This window comes from Camelus ferus, chromosome 14 (genome assembly GCF_009834535.1).
Source record: "Camelus ferus isolate YT-003-E chromosome 14, BCGSAC_Cfer_1.0, whole genome shotgun sequence".
Lineage (NCBI taxonomy): Eukaryota > Metazoa > Chordata > Mammalia > Artiodactyla > Camelidae > Camelus > Camelus ferus.
The window spans coordinates 8,400,173-8,423,540 of record NC_045709.1 but is presented as its reverse complement, the minus strand read 5'-3'; the positions used below and the strand labels follow the sequence as shown (position 1 = coordinate 8,423,540).

The 23,368-nt window shown below is 42.0% G+C and overlaps 1 protein-coding gene across 1 annotated transcript in view; it reads left to right on the top strand.

Moving 5' to 3' along the window:
• The window catches only part of SUCLA2 (succinate-CoA ligase ADP-forming subunit beta), a 56,208-nt gene extending 34,287 nt beyond the window's left edge, over nt 1–21,921 (top strand). Inside the window, exons 9-10 of the mRNA XM_032496153.1 lie at nt 9,104–9,118; nt 21,911–21,921. The gene's annotated coding sequence lies outside the window, so the exon portion shown is untranslated. The remainder of the gene's footprint in view (nt 1–9,103; nt 9,119–21,910) is intronic.
• The last annotated feature ends 1,447 nt before the right edge of the window (nt 21,922–23,368 follow it).

The window sequence follows — 23,368 nt, the reverse complement described above, 5'->3', positions numbered from 1 at the left end:
TCTTTAAGTAAACAGTAGAAATTGATGTGTTCATCATTGCACTAAACACCTCTAAGGAACTGATGTGTAGCTTATGTGCTGGGGCATTGTATGACATATTGTAAAGCTATCTACAGATATTTCACTTGCATTCTACTGTTTTTGTGTGTGCCATCAGTACCGTCTCCAGAAAAACTCCACATTGTCCTTTGTGTCCCAGTGTGTGTGTATTTATGTATGTAGACATCCATCTTTTCTTCATTGCATAAAACAGTTGATATTTAACTATTAACAATGTTAAGACGGGTGGTAGTGACAGCGTAAGTACCATGGAAGGAAGTACCAGCCAAGCAGTGGACTATGTATGTAAACATGCTGCTGGCGAATTGGAGAACTTCTACCTATTTCTTAAAGTAGACAAGTTTCCAAATTTCAGTGTACCTCAGTTTCCTTAGCTCCTTTCTCATCCTCACTAGAATTATTTAGTGGGCAGAGGGAGGCAGAGGCAGAGAGAGAGGGAGAGAAATTACAGAGAGAACACATGAAATATATCTATTCCAGTCAACCTTACATATATCATTGTCTATCGATCTGTCTTCCCTGCCTATACATTAAAAGACTTAATCCGAGCCATTAAGTCATTTAAAATTGTGGTAAAGTTGTAATTAAAAGTCCAAGCCTTGATAAACAAGTTTATACTGTATGGCACAGGGAACTATGTTCGATATCTTCTAGTAGCTATGTAGTACGGTGAAAAAGAATATGAAAACGAATATATGTTTACTCATGTATGACTGAAAAGCACTGTGCTGTACACTAGAAATTGACACAACATTGTAAATTGACTATACTTCAATAAAGAAAAAGTAAAAAGAAAAATGTCCAAGCTGTTAGCTTTTCATTTAAAACAATCATTCCAAAGAATGCCAGCCAATGAGTAGCTCAGAAGAGACTGGCATTTGTATTGGTTGGGTTCAGCCAGGAATTAAAGACAAGGCATGGTATTTCAGAGAAGATGTAGTACAGGATTTTGGTAATGCTGGTGTGTTAGTTATCTAGCCTTGCATAATAGATTATCCCAAAACTTAGCGCTTTTCAAACAACAAAACATTTATCTCATAGTTTCTATGGGTCAGAAATTTGGAAGCAGCTTAGCTGGGTGGTGGTGCTGGTGATGCAGTCATTTGCAGGTTTGATTCCTGCTAGAGGACCTACTTGCATGGTAGCTCACACACACAGCTGTTGGCCTCGGTTTCTCCCCATGTTGTCCTATCCATGGGGCTGCTTGAGTGTCCTTGTGAGAGGGCAGCTGGCTGCCTCCAGAGCAAGTGACCCAAGGGAACAAGAAGGAAGCCAAGATGCCTTTTGTGTTCTCATCTCATTGTCACTTCTGCCACACTCTTAGAAATGAATCACTAGGTCCAGGTCACAAGAAGAGGGGACTCCAGCTCCACTCTTGAAGGAAGGGTCAGGAAGTTTTTTGACATATTTTAAAACCATCACACCTCCTGTTGGGTACTGAAAGGTCAAAACAGTGGATGCTGAGTTAACTCAGAGATTAGTAACTGCTAGGACTGAGGTAGTAATGAATCTTGGGGTTAGGAAGCCTTCTGATGCTTAGACCACTAGAGGGAGCTGTCTTGGCTGCTCGTTCTCCAACCCTGCTTAAGTGGTGGACCCCGAAAACTACAAGATAAGGGAAGAATGTTTCTGGGATGGAGTGATTGAAAGTATTAGAGCTGAGAAGTCAGGTAACACGAGGACAAAAAATATCCAGTGGAGTTAAAACAGGATATAACTAATCTTGGTAAGAAGGATTGTAATGTAACAGTGGGGGAGGAAGTCAGCTTTGTGAAGAAGGGAAATTTGCAACAACCACCTGGTAGCTACTTACACACCCTCCTACCTCATCCCCCAGGCACACATACAGGCAGGCACACCTCGGAGATACTGTGAGCTCAGCTATAGAACACCATGATACAGAAAATATCCAATAAAACTAGTCACACAAATTTTTTGGTTTCCCAGTGCTTATAAAGTTTGCACTTACACTATACTGTAGTCTATTAGGTGTGCAATGGAATTACATCTAAAAAATACATACCTTAATTAAAAAAATTATTGCTAAAAAATGCTAACCATCATCTGAGCCTTCAGCAAGTCATAGTAGTAACATCAAAGATCACTGATTATAGATCACAGTAACAAATAAAATTGAAATATTTTGAAATATTGGGAGAATTCCAAAATGTGACACAGAGACACTAAATGAGCCAATGCTGTTGGAAAAATGACACGGATAGGCAGGGTTGCCACAAACCTTCAGTTTGTAAAAATCACAGTATGTGTGAAGCACACAATAAAGTCAAGTTCAGTAAAACTCAGCATGCCTGTATTCTCAGGAATACCCTTTATACAGGCTTGGCACTTCCTTCCTTACAGCCCCACCTGCTTCATGTGGAAAAAACCTTACTTCAGCATTTGAATTCTCTAAGTGATTGTTGAGTAGATCCATGTAAACTTTCCAGTTTCTACGTAGAATATAACCAACTTTGACTATTATATCAACTTTGGAGCAGCAGAACCTAGGACAGTAAGCCTGATAAGATACCAGTACTTTGTAGCAGAAGGGATTTTAAAAACCTACACATGTTAAGGGAGAAAACAAGCAAAAAAAAAAGAAAGAAAGAAAAAAAGAAAAAGGGAAAAGAAACTAACAGTCACAACCCAGCAGGACACTGAAGCTGTTCATATTTTGGTGAGTTGTTTCTGTCTGGCAAAGAATTCTATTTAAAGAAATTGAAAAGTCACGGGCGTAGGTAAATGTTAGCAGGTCATGGGTCAGGTGTCTGGGGCTGTAATGAGAATCATGCTCTTTGGTCACATCGTAATGTGAAGGGTAGGGAAAGTCCTGTGGAAAAATCAATTTTGGGGGCTTATGTAATTTATCGTGTGGCAATAGCCTGAAATAAGATTTAGAGGCTTGCAATGTAAAATGAGGAAAGATAAAAGGTTGGTAAATCAATTTTTAAAGTTTGATTTAAAATGCAGCGGTAAACGTGAAGGGATAAAATAATAATGATGTAAAAGCTGGCGTGTAAGTTACAGCCTGGAGAGGAGAAAACTGGGTGAGACACCGCCGAGTGTCCCTGAGGACCTGACCTTCTGTCCGCATACTCTCGGGATCCAGGCTTTGGCCATCTTTGTTCTCCTCTTCAAACAGCCAGCTCTGTCAGCACCTTTTTCTGCTCTGGAAAAATTGAGGGGCCTTTGTTATTCATGTTATTCCTGCCTCACGAGGAGGTAAGATCGCGGACAACTTTTGTTTCTTCACACCTAACCAGCTTCTTTCTCTTTTTCGTTTCTTTCCATCGTGGTGGTGATGGTGGTGGGGCGGGAATGCCTTCCTCCACTTGCTAATCTCACAGGTGATGCAGTCCGCAGCCAACTCTACCCAGTAAGCATCTCCATCCAGGAGAAGTGAGGCTGAACAGGTCCCCCCTTGTCAGCTTCCTATAGCAGGCACATCACCTCCACTGTGTGTCATTTTGTCATTACAGCCTTCATTCCTTTCGCTTATTCTTTGGGTTTCCTACAAATACATGAGGACGCCTGGACGTCACCTCACCCGGTCTGTGGTGGGCAGGGTAATGGCCCCTTCACAGACGCCCACATCCTAATCCCTGGAACCTCTGCGAATGTTACATTACCTGGCAAAGGACTTTGCAGATGCAATTAAGGCTGTGGATCTTAAAACAGGGAGATGCTCATGATCAAGGCACTGGTATATTCAGTGTCTGGTAAGAGCCTGCTTCTTGGATCATAGACATGCTTTCTCACCGCGTTCTCACGTGGTAGAAGGGTCTGTGGACCTCTGTGGGGTCCCTTTTATAAGAGCATTAGTCCCATTCATAGGGGTTCCCCACTCATGATCCAAGCACCTCCCAAAGGCCCCACTTCCTAATACATCACACTGGGCATGAAGTTTCACCCTAGGAACTTTGGTTTGTCTAAAATTGGCGGTAATTTGTTATGGCAGCAATAGGAAAGTTAAAATGTTATATTTATACTGCTGGTAATTAGTTATGTAAACCAACTCCTCTGAAACTGAGGTAAAGGGCCATTTTTTTTTAATTAGAAATTTAGAAATTTCTAGTCTGTCATGGATTGTTTCTTTTATAACACACAATAAAAACTACTACTACAAAAAATGAAATTTAAATAGCATACAAAATATAAGCCCCAATTTCTTTCTTTTTGATTCAACAGCATAAAATTGCTCTTTCAAATTGCTGTAAGAATGTCTAAACGCTTACTCTTAAATATCTAATTCAATCTTGCAGATTTGTGAACTGCCTGTGGATCAGTATCAGTCCACGCAGATCACGTTTTGAGTAAGGTCAAGAAAAACTCCATCACGTCCAATCTGTGAGGATGTAAACACATGAATTGGAAAGAGGATATAAACAAACATCCAGAATTGAGAAGCTCGATAATGAACAGTTTCTAGTCAATAGTATGGTACCCACAGCTTTGTAAATCTGTGAAGCAATTGCCATTAATCAAAAAAGCCACACGGCTGCTGTGTACTCTAAAGTCCAGTCAACTCTAATACAGAAATCGATCAATTTAGCAAGTTGGGGGATGCAGTGAAAGGGCCAGGGGTGGCCTGAGTTTCGTGTCTGGTTTGTATGACACTAACTGATACTAACATTGTCAATGTCTTTGGTAGGAGTTGTCTGATTACCACTGTGCAGTTTTGCAGATTTAGGTGACATGTTCCAGGGTGATGGGATGGACGTTTCACAAGAAGGAAACTGGAGACAAACCTCGAATAGTTCATGATTATTCCTCTGATGAGTTCCAAAAGCAGAAAGCATTTTTCATTCTATTTTTGATGAAACTAGTGTTATCTTTTTAAAAAGAGACTTTTGTGTTAGTCAAAATGATACACACTCATTGTAAAAACAAATAAAAACCCCCAATGATACAGAGAGTACAAATAAAAATCAACTGCAATATCAGAACCCAGAGATAACTACTGTTAACAGTTTAGTAAACAATCTTCTGGTCTTCTGTACATATGGGTGTATGTGCACAAATGGTATCAAATTATATATAATGTTCTACAATTTGCTTTTCTTCAGTAAACACTCAGGCATCTTTCCATGGCTTCCAGTGTAGGTCCGCATCATTTTTAATGTCTGCATACACAAGAGAATGCATGGACCATTGTTTTACATAACCTCGTCTTGCATTATCAGCTTTCAGTTTCTACATTTTGACATCATAAATAATGGAGGTGAATGCTCTGGTGCATATGTTCTTCACATGGTTAATATCTCCTTCAGATAAAAACTTACAAGAGGAATACCTGTGTGAAAGCTATGTAATATTTTCATGGCAGCTGCTGAACTGCTTTGCAGAAAATCTGTAGGGGTTACTTCCCTATTCACAGTTCATAATGGTTTTTCCAAACATTTGACAACAGAACAAAACTAATTCCAATGGGCAAAAACCATGTCCTTCCTATTTAATGTTGAGTAGGCTTTCATCTATTTACTAGTCCTTTGTGGAGGAGCTTATGTGTGATTTCCATCTCATGCTCTATTTTTCCAATGATTGCTCATTCTTATTGAAATTTAAGAGCTTTTTGCATTTATGAGATTAGCCACTTGTTATATACTACATATGTTTTATCATCTGTAATTTTTTTTGTGGTGATAATTTAACATGAGATCTACCCTCTCAATAAAATTGTAAGCGCTCACGCAGCATTGTTAACTGGGGGCACAGTGTCATATGGCACATCTCTAGAACTTGTTCATCTTGTGTAACTGAAACTATACCCACTGAACAGCAACTCCTCAATTTCACCTTCTGCCAGCCCCTGAAAGACCACCATTCTACTCTGTTTCTGCGAGTTTGACTACTTCAGATACCTCATGTCAGTGGAATCATATAGTATTTATCTTTCTCATATGTAATTTTTTAAATTGATTTATAATCATTTTACAAGTGTTGTGTCAAATTCCAGTGTAGAGCACAATTTTTCAGTTATACATGAACATATATATATTCATTGTCACATTTTTTCCTCTGTGAGCTACCATAAGATTTTGTGTATATTTCCTTGTGCTATACAGTATAATCTTGTTTATCTATTCTACAGTTTTGAAATCCTGTCTATCCCTTCCCACCCTTCACCCCCTTGGCAACCACAAGTTTGTATTCTATGTCTATGAGTCTATTTCTGTTTTGTATTTCTGTTTTTGGTTTTGTTTTTGTTTTTGTTTGTTTTTGTTTTTGTTTTTTAGATTCCACATATGAGTGATCTCATATGGTATTTTTCTTTCTCTTTCTGGCTTACTTCACTTAGAATGACATTCTCCAGGAGCATCCATGTTGCTGCAAATGTAATTTTTAATATAATCAAACATATACTCTTTGTGGTTTCTGGTTTTCATGACATTTTGAAAGGCTTAATTTATTTTGGTATAAGATCTGAACTTGAGTTATGAATGCAGATATCTCTCCCCCATAAATGGCTGGCCAATTTCACAAACATAATTTATTTACTATTTTATCTGTTTCCTACCAATTTTGGAATGCCGTCTTCATTATATACCAACTTCCTATGTGTTCTTGGGTGTATATGAAACTGGCATTTACAGACACACCTTTAAAATTTTTTTTAATTTTTCTTTTTTTTTTTTTTCTATTTTTTCCTTTTTAAAGCCCACTATTACATCCTTGCTCTTTATTTTTTTTGGAGAGGAAAGAGAGGTAATTATTTTTTTTGTTTTTTTTAAAACAAAAATCTAGGGATTGAACCCAGGACCTTGAGCATGCTAAGCACTCACTCTACCACCACTGAGCTATACCCTCCCCTGCTACAGACACGCTCTTCATTGAACTTTTACTTGGGGTGGGAGGTAGGAAAGTGTTAAAACCATGGCACAGGCTGTCATAGGTGAAGGAGTCTCTCCGTCAGTCATTTAGCTATCAAAGCTATCACTGTTTACTTGTGAAAAATTGAACTTTCCTCTTTCTGATGATTCATATTCTACTGGAGGAAAAAATAAGTATCATATTTGACCCCAGATGTATAAGACTGTGTGGGCCAATAAAGAAGACAAGGAAATACTGGTTTGAGTGATGACTTACTTTGTGTCTGGTGTACCAAGACTCTTGTGAAGGGAGAGGGCATAGATCTCAGTCTTTTTATCTAACCCTTTTCTTACTGTTGAAGGAGGTCATCGAGAGGACAGAGAAGGAGCCGTATCTGACATCTTAGGCGAACCCAAAATTCCTGACATTGGGGGCTTGTTATGGGTCCATGGTGTTCGCCCCTATAGTTTAGATTCTGCTCTGGATGCCTGCTCTTGTGAACTTGACTGTGGACTGAGACCAGTTGCTTGGCTGAGCCATAATGCCACAATGTAGGCAAAGGTTACCTTTTGTGGAACAGCACTTGGCCTGGTGCCCGTCTTATAGCGGTGTCATTGCTGATAAGGCAATATTGTGAGGAGACTGTAAAACTCTCCATCCCGTTTTCGTTGTCATGGCAACGTCAAACGAGTGAGCTTCTAGTAGTGCACTCAGCCTGCTTACCTGAGCAGGATCTGGCAAGCCAGTCATTTAGGGGACTTGCGAGTAGAGTGCCATTTGAAAATAGTGCATTGTTTTGAAATTTCCTCAGAAAAAGTCTGATTGAATTCCAGGCTGTTTCTGAGGTGAGAAAGTACCATTAAAACCAAAACAAAACAAAATCAAAACCAAAGAATCCATTGTTTCTCAATTCAGTGTAATCAAATATCCAGTATCTTACCAAGAAATGTGCTATCCAGTATCAAAGATCCTACAAGGTTCATGGCAGTTAAATGTGGGCTAGGAAACCATCATCTATTTACTTTGCTTAAACAAGAAATGGTAGCCACACTGCAGTGCAAGGCCTGTTTATAAGTTAAGCAGTATTTGCATCAGCTGATGCATCAGCTACTCTGTATTCACATACTTTCTGAAGTGTGGCAGGAAGAAAATCTTCCTATATGATGCCCATTTTTGGCTTTTATTTTTGTTATCTTTGCAGCTGTAAAACTGGGTGCCAAGATCTCTTCTGCAGTCTCGGCTGACCTAGCCCAGCGGTTCCAGATTTTGGCTTACACACAAAAAAATCTTTCAGATGCCTATTAAGTACGCAGCTTTCTAGATCTCATACCCAGAGATTCTAATTCAGTTGCTCTGGCAATGTGCATGTTTAATAAACTCCTTAGGTGATTCTAATGCAGGTGGTCCTTTGCAGAACATTGGATTGGGGCAGGGGGTAGGAGGAAGTGAGTTGATATTGATTATGCACCTACTACATACCAGACTTGGTGATAGGTCTGCATTACCTCGTATGCATCGCCCATGCCTAAGGAATTGTTTCTTTGGTCTGAAGCTTCTTATTGTCCTTTAGACCCAGGAGGAGATATCACTTTATGTGTTAGTACAATGCTACTCAAAGTGCCAGTCTCTGAAGCTATTTGTTACTGATTTGCAGCCAGGATAAGGATCTGCTGCCAAGATATAAATCAATTACATCACCAAGCACACTATTTAGTTCATCTGATATATGTTTTTGTCTTGGTAGCAAGATTTTTTCCAACGAAGTAAGCTTCAGTGCTTTCATTTACATTCTGGTGTAAGTTCTTATCTTGTCGCAGACTGGTAAATAATTCAGGGACCATACTTGGAGCAGCACTGCCTCAACAAACATTCAAGCCTTCTGGGGGTAAAAATAGAACAGCTTTGAGTGGAGGGACGGAGAAGAGTCTGAATGGGAAAGTTCTAGGGAGATAACATTTGAGCCACCAAATATCAGCTCCTCCTACCAGGCCTGGCTTTTATTACAACTGCCAAATTCATGCCCATAATTTGACTTGATTTCTTTTCTCTGCCCAGCCTGTCTTCCAGCAGAACTGACAATGAGAAGAGAAACCCAATTATATTGCCTGGAGAAAAGGGCTAATTTAGTCAATCTCTGGATTGACTGTAAAATCTGCTGGAAGATGGAAGTGTAGACTAGCAAACGTTTCCCTCAAAGAACTTGAAGCTGAGTCTTTGCTGGGACTCTTACGAGCACTTCTGAACATCAGTTTAGAAGAAATATCCTTGATGTTACTATTGCATCTATTGTTACTTTATGTAGATTAAATTGCTCTAATTCTTAACTTGTTCGATCTAAATGGGAAGACTTGATAATAAGAAAAGAAAAGATGGCTGAGGTCTCTTCTAACTGAAAGATTCTACGATTCTGGAATTTTTTCATCTGCACAATTATTTCAGGGATCCACTTCCAGTCTTCATTCAACGAATAGTAATTGAGCATCTCCTGTGTGGACTATAAGGTACCAGGGGTGCACTGGTGTCCAGCGATGAGTAAGAGACATGATCCCTCGTGCTGTTTGCAGTGTAGCTGGGGAGATGGACATTAAGCAACTAAATCAAAATAAGCAAATGAATAAACAGAACTGAATTGTGAACTTAATGAGAAAAGAGATGACATAGTTTGATGATTGTCAGATATAAATTTCAACTGAATTCAGCAAATGGTTTTTGAGCACCTGCTTTGTACCAGGCACTGTGCTGAGTATGAGATGAAAATGTTCCTTACTGCAGACCCACCTGTCATTGTATTACAGTCGCACCGCATCCTCTCTTCAGCTCCCACTTGGCTCTGTTGGTGGATTTGCGTCGGTTTGGCTCCTTTACCTGCTGTTCACCCCACACTGCTAGTGTAAGAGTGAGGTAGGGCTTTCTGGTTGTCATTTGTCTGAGGATACAGAATCATCCTTGTCTGTTTGTGAATTAAACTCGAAGAAAACCTTCACAGGACTATGGCCTCTGAAACTTCCAGCTGAGCTGCTGAACTGACACAGACTCAGCAGAACTGAGAATGATTGTTGAACATCTATCATAAGATTGCAGGTCTAGATTCCAGGTCGCCATAGGGTGTGCTCATTTATATATGTAGCATGTCTGGGTGCCAGACACTGTTCTGGACACAACGTTACATCCGTGAACAAAGCAGATCCGAGTTCCTGCCCACTTGTGTTCCTTTCAACCTGAACATTTTCAATAGCAGGGAACTCATTCCTTTACTGGGAGCCATCCCATTTTCAAACAGCTGGAAATCTTCAAAAGATCTTTATTATAATGATCCTAAATCTGTTTCCCTGAAGTTTTTCCAGCAGTTTCCATCTTTGAACCACTCTAGGTGTACCAGCCCTCTGTCACATGGCAGCCTTTCAGATATCCAAGAAATACTTTGTGTTCCTTTTAAGGCTCCCGTTATGTTATCTGATGTGTAGAAGTGTGTGTAGATACATAAGTACGTGGATGGAATTAACCATGTAAATCAGTGGTACCTGGATTCTGCTTGTCAAGTGCATCTGTTCTTTAGTTCTCAGAATCTCTGAAGTACAGGCATATTAACCACCCCTCCGCCTGCGGTTGAAATAAAAACTTACCTTGCCTCAGGAATGCTTTCACGTGCGCAGTCATTTGGTGCCCACAACAATCTCGGGTGGCAGGTGTTACCCCCATTTAACAGATGAGGACACTGAGATGCAAAGAAGGTGAAGCTGCTTAACCGAGGTGTCTCAGTGCTACTGTGACGCGCGCTTTCTGACTTCCCATGTATTCCACGTGAGAAAAATTCCGTCTTTTCTCTCACTCTATTTCCACACACCACCCTCGTATCTTGCTGGTTTTAGAGTGGAAGTGATGTCAGGCTGTAGAATATTCTGTCATTTGGTGGTGGTCGCTGGAAGAATCCTGAACTCAATTCAGAAAGGTGAACACGAGCTTGCGCGGGCAGTACCTGGCGGGACTCCCCGTTTCCTCACCAGCCCACTGCGGCTTGGCTTCTTCCTCTTGTCCTCAGCCCTTCCGGTTGCCCGCCTGCCCTCTCTGCTCTTTAGTTTTCTTTTTCTCTTCCCTTCTACTGATGCACAGGCTTTAATCTCCCAGCCTGAAAAGGCAGATGACCTCAGAGCTCGAGCCCTGTCATCGGCAGGAGCAGGGTTCTGACTCAGAGTACCTCTGAATCTGCAGTCTTGGGATGCAGAGATAAACCTACCCCTTAAGCCACCAAACTGCAATTTATGGGGAGTACATTTTATGCTGCAAGTGAGGAGGCAGTGAGAAAGACTTGCCCTGAGGAAAACAGGCTACCTGCTAAACTGCAAAGCTGGCCTGAGTATTAGTTAAGGACACAGATACCAAATGTACAATGGGGAGATGCCTTTATAATCACATTCCAGAAAAGCTGTTAACACTGCATAGAAGTAGGAAGGACACCAGACCTCGTGAGAGGGAATGAGACACGAACTCCTTACAGGTGGCAAAATCAAACGCACATCACGTGCCTCAATTTGTAAGGGTAAGAAGTCTCTTCTGTGTCTGGCTAAAACTAACTTGAGTAGCTCACTGCTGCTGTATCTTTAATCAGCAAAGAACAAAAATTGGGGCAGTAAATAACTAGCAAGGAATATGATTTGTGCTTAAAATTGGCTTTAATGTTCCTATAAGCTGTTACTTTTCGTCAACGCAACTCAATATATTACTTGTTCCATTTCCAGACAAGACAGTGCTATAATTAAGTACCCAATAATTTGCTGTTTTTTCTCCCATGAAAATCTCAGTCACCCTGAGACACAGCACCAGAGGTTTATTTTCCATGAGTCAAACCGGCGACAGTTCATTATCAGATAAAGGTCTCTCCCTTATTTTTTACTGTGGCACCTATGAGTCACCAAAGGGAATTTTTAAGACAGATTGTTCCCTTCTCTGAGAGGGAGAGCCACTTTCTCTTACCCTCTTTCTTGTTCCTGGTTCTTTCTGTGTGTCCTCCCATGGCAGAGGGGCAAACACTCTGCGGTCTTTTTTTATTTTATGAGTATTAATCCTGTTCGTGTGGGCTCCACTATCATAACCTAATCACCTCCCAAGGGCCCCACCTCCAAATACCATCAGGTTGGGGTATTCAGATTTCAACATATGAACTCCAGGAGGACACAAACTTGCAGTCCATAACAGCGTTATCGAAAAGTACATAATTTCTGACCATCTCGGAACGGCCCTCAGTCTAACTTTCACGCCGCATGCTTGTGTTTTGTTAATTACTTCCCTCTGAAGAGTAGTCCTTGTCCTGCTGCCTACAGCTTTAACAACTGTAGCTGAGACATATTCAAAGAGAGATGGAAAAGAGGAATGAGAATGTTTTGAATTTTTTTAAGAATTGGAGACCACGTCCAAGGAACACACTTCTCACTATAAATCTTTTGCAAGATTGTATCAGCCACATTGTCCACAAGTTGATTACAAAAATGAGTCTCTCTAATTGCATCTTTCCTTGAAGCAAATCCTCTGGGTGGGCCAGTGATTGAGTTGTCCCTCTCTTTTATTTTTTAAAATTATTTTTTATATGATTTTATTTTATTTTATTTTATTTATTTTATTTTATTTATTTTATTTTATTTTATTAATGGAGGTACTGGGAATTGATCCTAGGACATATTCCTGGGAACTGCTCTCCATTTTTTTCTTTTAAGACTACTTTTTGTGACAAAATACCCTTTCAAAGATATGACAGTGATCATCATGTCCACCCTCTCTTTTTTATACCCAGCTAAAATTTGGTGATATTCTCAACAAGATATTTTTTCCAGGCTCCTTAACATCTGGAACACCTTCCTCTAATTTGTTAGCATCTTTCTTGAAACGCCATGTTGGGAACTGAACCCAGCACAAGATAAGGAGGAACTTTCTGGTCATGGGATGTGGCCAGTGGCTTCCCAGGTGGTGCGAACTTTCTTTAGAGACCACACTGCGCCAGTGGCTACTGCTTTAAAAACACCAGAAAATGAACTGCTTTACCCTAAGATGTGAGATTTCACTTGCAATCTTGCACATTATTTCCATTTTTCTACACTTATTGAAGTAGTTGTATTTTAGTCTAGCATTGACTTTAAATGGAATCAATTGTAAAGGACCTGATTGCTGATGCTGGTCAGGAAATAGTTATTTATTTATATTTTTTGGCAAGCAGAAAGGACGCCAGAGGGCTTTTCACAGAAGTAAACTAAAAATGTCTTTCAAATTGGGCATTTTCTACAAGAAAAAGGTAGGATAAGAAATGCTGTGCACAGTAATTTCCTATCCTGGAGGAAAAAAAAAAGCCATGAAGAGAGAAAGTCACATAAACTTACATTTGTTGTGTGAATTAAGTGACACACTGTGCAGAAGGCTGGATAAAATAAAAGGGAAAGAAAAGCAACATACCATTTCTGTGCTAGCATTCCGGCTTAAGATATATACCCACCACCCCTATGCTTACCACCCCCCAACAAACCCTTCTTTTAAATCAGAGGGTTAGCATCTGAAATGGTTCTTTTTGCATCAGAAGCATAGTAAGTACCAAGGGGTATAAATATAAATATGGCAAACGGTAGTAAGGGTACCTGTAAATTAGTGAGTAGCTCCCCATCATTTCAAAGTATCAAGTGAGAAGCTAGATGATCATTTGCAGGATTGTTATAAAGGGGCTGCCCATGCCGGGTGGGTTTCCATGATTCTCGTGTGAACATACTGTGTTTTTCATGACGCTAGAGAGGAGATCCTTGCTTTTTCAGTTTAAAATTGTTTAACTTAAAGAAGACTTGAGTCCTTTCATGTAAGTAAAATGTGGGCTAGAATTCTAGGTTGCAGGTACACTCTTTGTTTACATAAGGGAAATTATTCAATATAAAATGCTAATTATGTGTGGGTGCTTTATAAATTTTTATAAACAAAGTACTACTCTAAATCTGAATATTATAGATGCACATGCACTGATTTCCAGGGAGCGCTGCGGATGGAGCAATTTCTCTGACCGTCTTCATTCAGCCTCAGAGAATGGGAGTTATTGCAGGTCCTGGAGTGAGTGAGAAGTTGCTTGTTGATGTGCTGGGAGTTCCAAGCCATGATATGTCAAACTCATCAACTTCAAGAGATTGGCCTTTTCTCTTAACAAGACACTTTCTCAAAGCCCTGACATGTTGTGTTCAAAGTCAATATCTGTTACCTTTGTTTTCTGAAAATACCATCATGATATTGATAACATGAAGCCAATGTGTTCAAGGTGTTAAATCAAGAGGGATGCATGTTGGAGATAGTCCAGGATTTCATAAAGTATGAAACCGTTCTCTTCGCTCTATGAAAAGAGAGAGAGAGAAAGGGGGACTCCCCACCTGCCTCCCCTGACAACAAGAACGTTCCCACATAGTCTGGTAAGTTTTTGGCCTCTTCAGAAGTTTCTTATTTATAGCTTATTGCTGATAACTGCCCACACTTACTGCTTATCATTCAACAAATTCAAACATCCTAAGGATGAAATTTACTGCTACCTGCTTCCTAGGGAAGGGGTCGCTTGGATACCTGTAGCATGTTACACTCTCAGCGTCTTACTTTTTTGCATCAAGCACTAAGGTAACTCACATATATTTTCTGTTAAGAAGTTTCTGAAAGCATGAGATGCCCCAGGGAAATGCGTTAAGTGAGCAGGCTGCATAGCACAGGGTGACCTCCACTTCAGCAAAACAACTCAGTGTTTGCAAGGTACTCTTCGTCCTCTTGTGATTGTTTTGATTTCAAAATAAGGTTAGAATTACTCTGCACTTAGGTGTGTCACATGATGCCTTACACACTCCTTCTCGCCTAATCCTCTCAGTGGTGCCAAGAGGTAGGTATTATTATCCACGCTTTGCAGATGAGGAAACAGCCTTGGGAAAGTCAAGTAACTTGCCCAACATCACAGAGCTGGTAAATGACGGAGTTAGTCCTTTCAACTCAGAGCTGATGTTTTTCCACCATCAAAAGATTGGTTAAGTTAGTTTCTTCTTTCCCCATCCATTCACCCGATCATGGTAGGAGGTGCCCAGATAGCAAATGATCCTGACCCCTGTCACTTTTTTTGGGGGGGGGGGGTTGGGGCATTTGGTGCAAGATGGCCAATCAGTCCCTTCCTTGAGATTTTGGCCTTGGAAGTAAGAGCTGGAGATGGACTTCTTGTTGATGAGCTTGTGAGATGAGCTGACATGTAGAGACCCTGGGAATAGTGTGGTTTCATCCCACCAAGTGGGTGGAGGAGCTGAGGAGGCTGGTCTGCAGTAACGGGGAAGAGTCAGGCAGATGTGCAGCAGAAAATAGAGGGAGTGATGCAGAGAGAGGCCTCCAGCTTCCCCACGGGGCTCCAGGCCACGGTTCCGAGAGCTCCAACTGTTAACAACACAGGATTTATTGAAAAGTTACTGGGGAAGTTCACAGAAGGGAAAGCAAAGTGGGAAAGGCAGGGAGCACATGGCCCTGTGGCCTGGGCCCCAGGAGTTCTGGCCCTCTTGTGACGATGTGACTCTGGTCCCTCTGGTATCTATGTGTCAGCATTAGTGCTTCGTGTGCCCAAGGAGGAGACTGAGATGGCCCCAATGGGTCTCTGTCAGTCCTGTTCCAGAAGAAATGGAGGAGAAGTGCTGACTGACAAAAGCAGAAGCCACTCATCTCTGGACCTGATTTGTCCCCTGAGAGCATTCTTCACTTTAGGGTACTGACCGCCTGGTTGCCTAGGGAAGGAGAGGCATTTCTGTACCTGAAGTTTTGATTAATCTCTTACCAAGACATGCAAAGGCCCAGAGCAGAGGAGCCTGGGAAACCCCATTTTCCCCTCTTGGTACCATCCGTCCCTGCATCCCAGACAGACCTGCTTTAGCATCCTGACCTTGCCGCTCTCCACAGGATGGCCTTGAGTGAGACAAGCCATTATTCTGTAACATGGAGATAATAACAGCGCCTGCCTCATAATGTTGCTGTATTAAATGGGGTCATGTTTGTAAAATGCTTTGTCTCAAGCCTGGTGCCTGGAACGTGCTTCCCAGAGGCTAGCAGCCATTAGTTATCATTACTCACCTGCAGACCTTTCCTTCAGGGACAGCCTCTGAATCCTGAGCCATCTGGGTGCTGAGCCCAAGGGCCCTCACCTGAGCACCTCTGTCTGAAATCGCCCATGATCCTCATTACTCTAAGACTGAAGTCCTGAGCCTTAATTTTTAAAATAATACAATATTTATATAGAAATACACAAATTATTTGAATTTTTACCTGCATACATACCTATGTAATCACAATTAGGACGGATAGCCGGGACAGCTGCAGCATCCCAGAAGGTTCCTTTACGTCCCCTCCCAGTCAAAACCCACCCCCTCTGCCTCAGACGTGACCCTTCTTCTGACCTTTTTCACCACAGATCTGTGATTTCCGTCCTGGAACTCCCTATAAATGGAATCGCACAGGATGAAATTTTGGTGTTCAGCCTCTTTCCACTCCTTGTTATCTCCATCCATATCGCTGAAGAGAAAAGCAGTTTATTCTTTTTTTTGTTGCTGTGTAATAATAGATGAATGTTCTGTAGCTTGTTCATTGTCCTGTGGATGTACACTGGGATTGTGTCCCGTTTTCGCCCATTACGAGCACACGTCTTCCGGAGGAGATGTGCACACTTTTCTTGGGTGTATACTTTGCAGTAGAATCCCTGGGTTATGGGATAAGCACATGTTTTGCTTACATAGATCCAATCAAAGTTTCCCTGAGGCTTTTTTGAACCTTGGCCTCTAAGCCTTTGCCCCAGTGAGCCTCGGAACTCTCAACTTCCTCACGCCCTGTCTGAGCCCAGAGGTTGGGGAGAGAAAAGGAAGGGAAGTGACTAGGAGGTGAGTGACGGTTTAGCTGGAAGGTGTATGGGTACCTGCAGGGATGCGGGGAGCAGCCCCAGTCTCCACTGACAGCCATCCAAGGTCAGGCCTGGGGAAGCAGGTGGCCCTACACTCTGAGAAACCCAGAGCCAGAAGTGACGCATCCCATCCAAGGCCAGGCCTGGAAAGAGCTCAGATGGACTTAGTTCCATTCTCAGTGTGGGAGGAGGTGCTGCAGCTTGGTGTGATTCTCATGAATGTGAAGGGAAGGACCTAGTTTCAGCAGTAAACCCCACAAGAGAGGATTCCTACCTGAGTCTGAGAGGGCGGGGTCCAGCTGACCCAGCTGCTTCTCCCTTTAGAAGCTTCGACAGACAGTTTGTTACTGTCCCCTACTCCATGGGTTTCTTCTCCGTGTTTTTTCAAAACTGGTACTTTGATTCTGATGGTGACAATCTCTGCCAAGCTTGAGAATGGACATTTGTTCTGATAATTTGGTTTTAAGTTACCGTAATTTTTTTTTAACAAGATATTTTAGCTCTTTTCACTACACATATTTATTTTCCCAAATGTTCTCCTTTGCCAAACAGGAGCTTGACAAATTGTCTCAGAATTTGTAATGGCTAACACTTTTAAAAAGGGATTTGGTTTTATAAGTCCTGCTGACACAACACAATTCCTCAGATAAATTAATTCTCCAGCTTTACTGCCTGAATACTTCACGCCCTAAATTATTTAGCTGTTTACATCAATTTCCTTTGGGCCACCACCAGAAAAGCAGAGGTTCCTAGTTCATTTCTTTTCCTTCAGGGAAAAGTGCATGTAACTTTTTCCAGACAAATGGACATCAAGGCAAACTTAAAACATTGTTCCGTGAGTAGTTCAGAATCAGAAACTGAATTTTTCCCCAATTACTGTCATGTAAAAATTTTATTTTCAGTATTCTTCCAGAAAACTCCAGAGAACTCCATCACACATACGAGAGTCAGAATGCCTGCATTCAAATCCTGTGTTTGCCCTCTGCTACCTCCATCCCTTGGCAAGTCTCCGGACATGGGTTTCTCTGCCTATGAGAGTTGGAAAGCCCAGAGGCGCTGCCTGTTCAGTGACAAATAAGAAGCTTGGTTAACAACCTGCTCCGTGGACTGTACTCATTCATTCATTGTTATTTGGAAATTCACAAAATACATGCAGTAGAATAAATTGAAGTGTTTTAGAAAGTTGTGTGGTTTATATAACACCACTTACATCGGTCCAGGGTTTATTCAACCGAGACAGATACTAGAGGTCTACTTACTGAGCGTGGGGAAGTGTTTTAGGCAGGCAGCCTAAACCTACTCTGGTTAATTGAAGAAGGAGGGAAATGGATGAGAAAGGACTGGGTAACCTGGGAGTCTCCAGAAGGGCCATGCTCAGAGGATCCCCTGAATCAGGCGGCAGAGCTCGTCCGGCAGAGACGCTGCTGCCCCTGTGGTCCGGTCCTCTGCTGTAGACCTCGCTGCCGGCCCTGCCCTTTCCAGCTGGATGCGGGTGCTGCTGTAGCTCCTGCTGTAGCTGCCTCGGGGATCTGCACGGAGTCACGGCCACTGCCGACCACACGTCGCCTGATGGGACTGGCGCAGTCCCTGCTTCTCCACATCGCTGGCTGTGCAGGTGTGTCTGATCGGCAGGGACGGTGCTGGGAAGATGAGGAGCTGGGCTCCCTGGCTTTGGAATGGAAAGTGGGTTTTCCCTCCTTCATCAGTTTGCTAGGGCTGCCGTAACAACGTACCACAGACTGGGAGGCTTACACAACAGAAACTGATTGTGTCACAGTCCTAGAGGCCAGAAGCCTGAGATCAAGGAGCCAGCAGGGCCACGCTCCCTCTGCAGGTGCTGGGGAAGAAGCTCCCCCAGCTTCCGGTAGCCCCTTGGCTTCTGTCAGCATAACTCCCGTTCTTACCTGTGCTCTCCCCGTGTGCGTCTGTTCCTCTTTATAAGGACACTGACCACGTTGCCTCAGGACCTGCTCTGCTCCAGCGTGACCTTATCCCAACTAATTACAGCTGCAAAAACCTTATTTCCCAGTAAGGTCCCATTCCAAGGTTCTAAGGGTTAGGACTTCAACATGTGAATTTTTGAGGAACAGAATTCAACCCATAATGCCTCCTAAGGTGGGAGATTTCTCCAATACAGGAAAGGCAGCCAAAAAAGAATGAGAAATATCAACTCTAAATTCAGAAAACAGTATCTCCACTCCATGACACTTTAATGACTTTTTGTTGGTGAGAATCATCATCTTATATGGACTAAAGATTGTTCTCTATGAATATGGATCAGAGCAAATTGAAAAAACTGAAGCTGTAACAGTTTGAGAGCTGGAAAGAGCCTTGGGGATTGATCTGGTACTTGCTTTCTTCCAGTAAAAAACACAAAGGTCCAGGTCCAGAAAAGTTCGGGAACTTGTTCAGGGTCACAGAGTGAAGATGGTGCTAGACCCCAAGGACCCCTAGTCCAGGGCTCTTTGCTCCAGATCACAGCCTCTAGTATACGTCTCATTAACAATTGAGTTTCTTTCAGCCCAGCCATCAGCTTCACACTTACATGAGTTCCAGACTCTGTTTCTGACTCTCCAAGAGAGCATCCTCACGGCCCACTTGCTGCTTGCCAGGTTCAGGCAGACGAAGCCTTCCTGCCCTGGGCTGCAGGCCTGATGCTGGCTGGCAGCCTCACTCCGGCCTGGGGTTGCTGAGCGCCCTGAGGATTTGGCTGATGGTCTTGACCTGGGCTATGGGGTGAGGGTGGATTCTGGGAAGTGCAGACCAGGTCCTGGAATCAACTACCAGCTTCTCTTGGGAAAGGAGAGAGGATCTGGAGGGACAGCAGCTGTCTTTCTCTGCTGGGGAAGGAGATAAATAAAGACAGAGAATTTCAAAAGGAACATTTGGAAAAAGAAATCTTTATGCCTTGCTCTCTTGCTAGGACCAGGCTCCTAGCATCTAGCTTAGATCTTTGTCACTTGAAAAGTGAGAGAAGAAAGGTCACCTTCTTGAGATGCTGGTGGAGCTGAGGTTCCCAGTGGGTATGCCGGGAGCCTTCCAGGGAGATGCGTGGGACTTTGATGTTTAAGATGTTGAGACAGAATATTTAGCCTCTGTGTTTTCATTTTAACGTTGTTGAGGGTTGAAAGACTTCTGATAATAGGATGACTTCTAAAGATGTTCATCTCAGACAGGACATTAATTATAAGAATAAAACAAGACCCAGATCTTTCTTTCCTTCTTGCCATTTTCCAGTCCTCTTTGTCTCTGTTTCATCATATTTTTATCTAAACAAAGAGCTCTGATGTGGAGTTTCTTTCTTCTCCACACTTCTCTGGGCATCTCTGAAAAAGCAATATAAGGGCTTTCCAATCTATTCTTTCCTATTCAGTGGATTCCTGCCTTATTAGAGGATGCTGCCCTGATAACAAACACTGGGAAATTTTCATAGGTCTTTACCCTTCTTGAATTGTCTTCTCCTTGTGAGATGGGGAACTGTTTCTCATGGGGAGCAACCTCAGCCTCTCCTTTGTCAGAACGGCCACTCCAAGTCTGTGCATGTCTCTCTTTCCCTTATTCGTGGTTTATCAGCATCTCTGGAAGAAGATGGTCCTTCTTCCAGATGGTCCTTCTTCTAGATGGCTAAGTTGGTTCTGAGTGAGAAGAATCCATCAGTTGTCTGAGACCAGGTCACCTATGAAGGAGGGAGGGATTTGGGGGTTTTTTGGCTAGTGTTAGATTTTTGGTTGACCTGTCCTTTCTCCCCCTTCACTCTACCCCTTGATCTTGGAGGTTAGAAGTTTGTTGCTGGTGCCTCTCATAGTGAGTTACGTTCAGTCTTTGTTTGTTGTATTGAGTTGGGGTTAAGGAGACTCCTAGGTTTCTGGCTTGTGTCAGTAATGCTTGATGGGCCACCTATAGAGTCAGAGATCCCAGAAGAGGATCAGGTCTTGTAGATGATGACCTGTCAAGGGAGCTCCCAGAGAAAGTATATGACAACGACATAACAACAGAGTCAATGCATTGGAATTCTTCATTCATCATTTGTTTATTGACAACCTAGTGACTGAAGCATTCTGAAAATGGGCCTTACTACAGTCTGCCCCACGTGGCTGTGGTGAGGGGCTACTGAGTCCTCTATACAGAGCGCTCGGCGTGGAGCCTTACCAGTCAGATGAACTATTTCATAACGGTTTTCATTTCTTCATCTATAAAAACGAGGCCATTCAAATGATACCCTTAAATGTCCCTTCTAGTTGTTGTACTCTGAGAAAGGAAAGCCATTTCCTCTCTCTGCCTCTGTCCTAACAGCCCCTGGACTGAAAGCTAGAAGAGGTCAGGGCATTGTCTGTTTTTGTTCACCAGTGTCTCCTCTATGTTAACTCCTCCTTCGGGTGGGTAGAGGGTATGAGGCTGGAGGGTCCACTTGTCTCCTTTACACACTTGGCTCCGTGGGGAACGGACATAATTCAGCTAAACATGCATTACAAAATGCACAGTGTTTATCTTGTTTTGCTCTCTAACATTAAATAGGAGAAACTTTTCTGTGGATTATTCCGAGGCCCAGTCACTTGAATATATTTTTACCTGCACCCATTTGCAGCAGTAAACTTATTTCAGATTCAAGAGAGCAAAAATAAATAAATAAATAAAAAGCAAGGTTATATCTCTGTCACTTAATAATCAGGAGAACTAGATCCAGTCTAACTATTCTGAGCACCTTACCAAAATATCCTTTGGGCACGGCATCTTGGTATACAGTCAAAACGACTCAGGGTAGAAAGAAAGACATACAGGTGCAGAACCCACTGCATGGAACAAACAGCAAACCCCAACCCCAGCCCCCTAAATCTGCCCCAACTCACAACCTCCAAACAAACACAGGTGCCCCCACCCCTAACACACACAGCGTGCTTCCCTCATTCCTTGTTGGGGGACTCTGGTCCAGCCCAGTCCCAGGGAGGGGCTGGAACTCTTCCAATGGCGGGTTCTCTTCTGTTTGTCAGACTCTTCCCTTCTCCCTTCTGCTGTCACTGACTTCTGAGGACCTTCTAGTGGTCCACACGGTAGTAAGCAGTTCAGATGCTTTTGTTGACCCTTCCAATCTTCTACACGTCATCGCTTGCCATCATTGACACTGAGGTTACTCGCCACAGCTGTCACCTTGGTGACATCAACATCCAGGTTTTTGTTTAACAGTCTCCGGAGGCAAGACTTTCTTCTCTAAGACAGTCAGACTTTCCCCCCGTGTTTCTGAGCTGGGGGACAGAGAAGAGAGAAGAGGAACCAAGGGGATCTTGCTATAGGTGGATCTGCGTGTGAACTGCTCTTATTTCCAGGGGCCTCTCCGCAGCCAAGAAAAATCTTGGCCAGCTCCCTGTTCGAGGTTCCTAGGCCATCTTTAAAAGTGAAGATAGGCAAAGATAGGACATTAAAACTTGTGGTAGAGTTCACATGTTTACTTAATGAGAAAATGCTTTTTCAAAAATTGAGGTATAGTTGATTTACAATGTTTTGTTAGTTTCTGGTGTACAGCATAGTGATTCAGTTATACATCTATATTTAAATTCTTTTTCATATTATTTTTTATTATCGGTTATTATAAGCTGTTGAATACAGATCCCTGTGCTATGCAATAGGACCTTGTTCTTTATCTATTTTAGGTATAGCAATTTGTATCTGCTGAAAATACTTTTACACATGCAAGTATAGTTGTTTTAGTTCTAAGAGAATACTTGTAAAATTAATAAAACATTAATTATTAGTTTTTATAATATGGTTCAAATTAGTGGAGAAAAGATGAATGATCAACAAATAGTGTGTTGGGACACACTGTGACACCAAGAAGTTCACAACAGAGCAAATATTTAAACTTGATCAATAAAATCATTAAAAGTACTTGAAAAAACTATGGAAGAATTTTTAAAAATCATCCCAGTAAGAAAGACTTTAAAATGTGACACAAAACCCGGAAGGCAGAAAAGATACTGTTGATATGTTTAAATACATGAAAGCATAAAATTTCTGCAGGGCAAAAACCTGTATAATCAAAATCAAAAGAGGAAAAGATGAGAAAAAAAGTCTGTGACTCGTATTACAGATGAAGTGCTAATTTCCCTAATACATTTAGAGCCCCTAAAATTTTATGAAAGAGCAGCAAGCACAAAAAAAGAAAGTCAAAGGATAGTGAACTGGTAGTTTAAGGTTAAGGAAATGGAAATGGCTCAAACATGCAAATAGATGCCCAACTTCACTGCTAAAAAGAGCGAGCAAACTGAAATGACAGGAGGACATCATTTTTCACCTATTAGAAAATATAAAACTGTTTGATGACACACTCTGTTAGAGGGGGCATGGGGATAGACATTCTTACAGATTGATTGTGCGAGTACAAACTCCTTGGAGACCAGTTTGCTGACATGGATGCATATTACAAATGCATGTGCCTTCCAGCCTGCATTTGGCACTTGGAGAACTTTATCCTAGTTACACTCACACAAGCAAAAAATGACATAGATGTAGGAGGTTTTTCGCTGTAGCACAGTACAGAACATTGAAACCATTCAAATGTCTGCCAAGGGAGGATGGGTTGAACAAAAT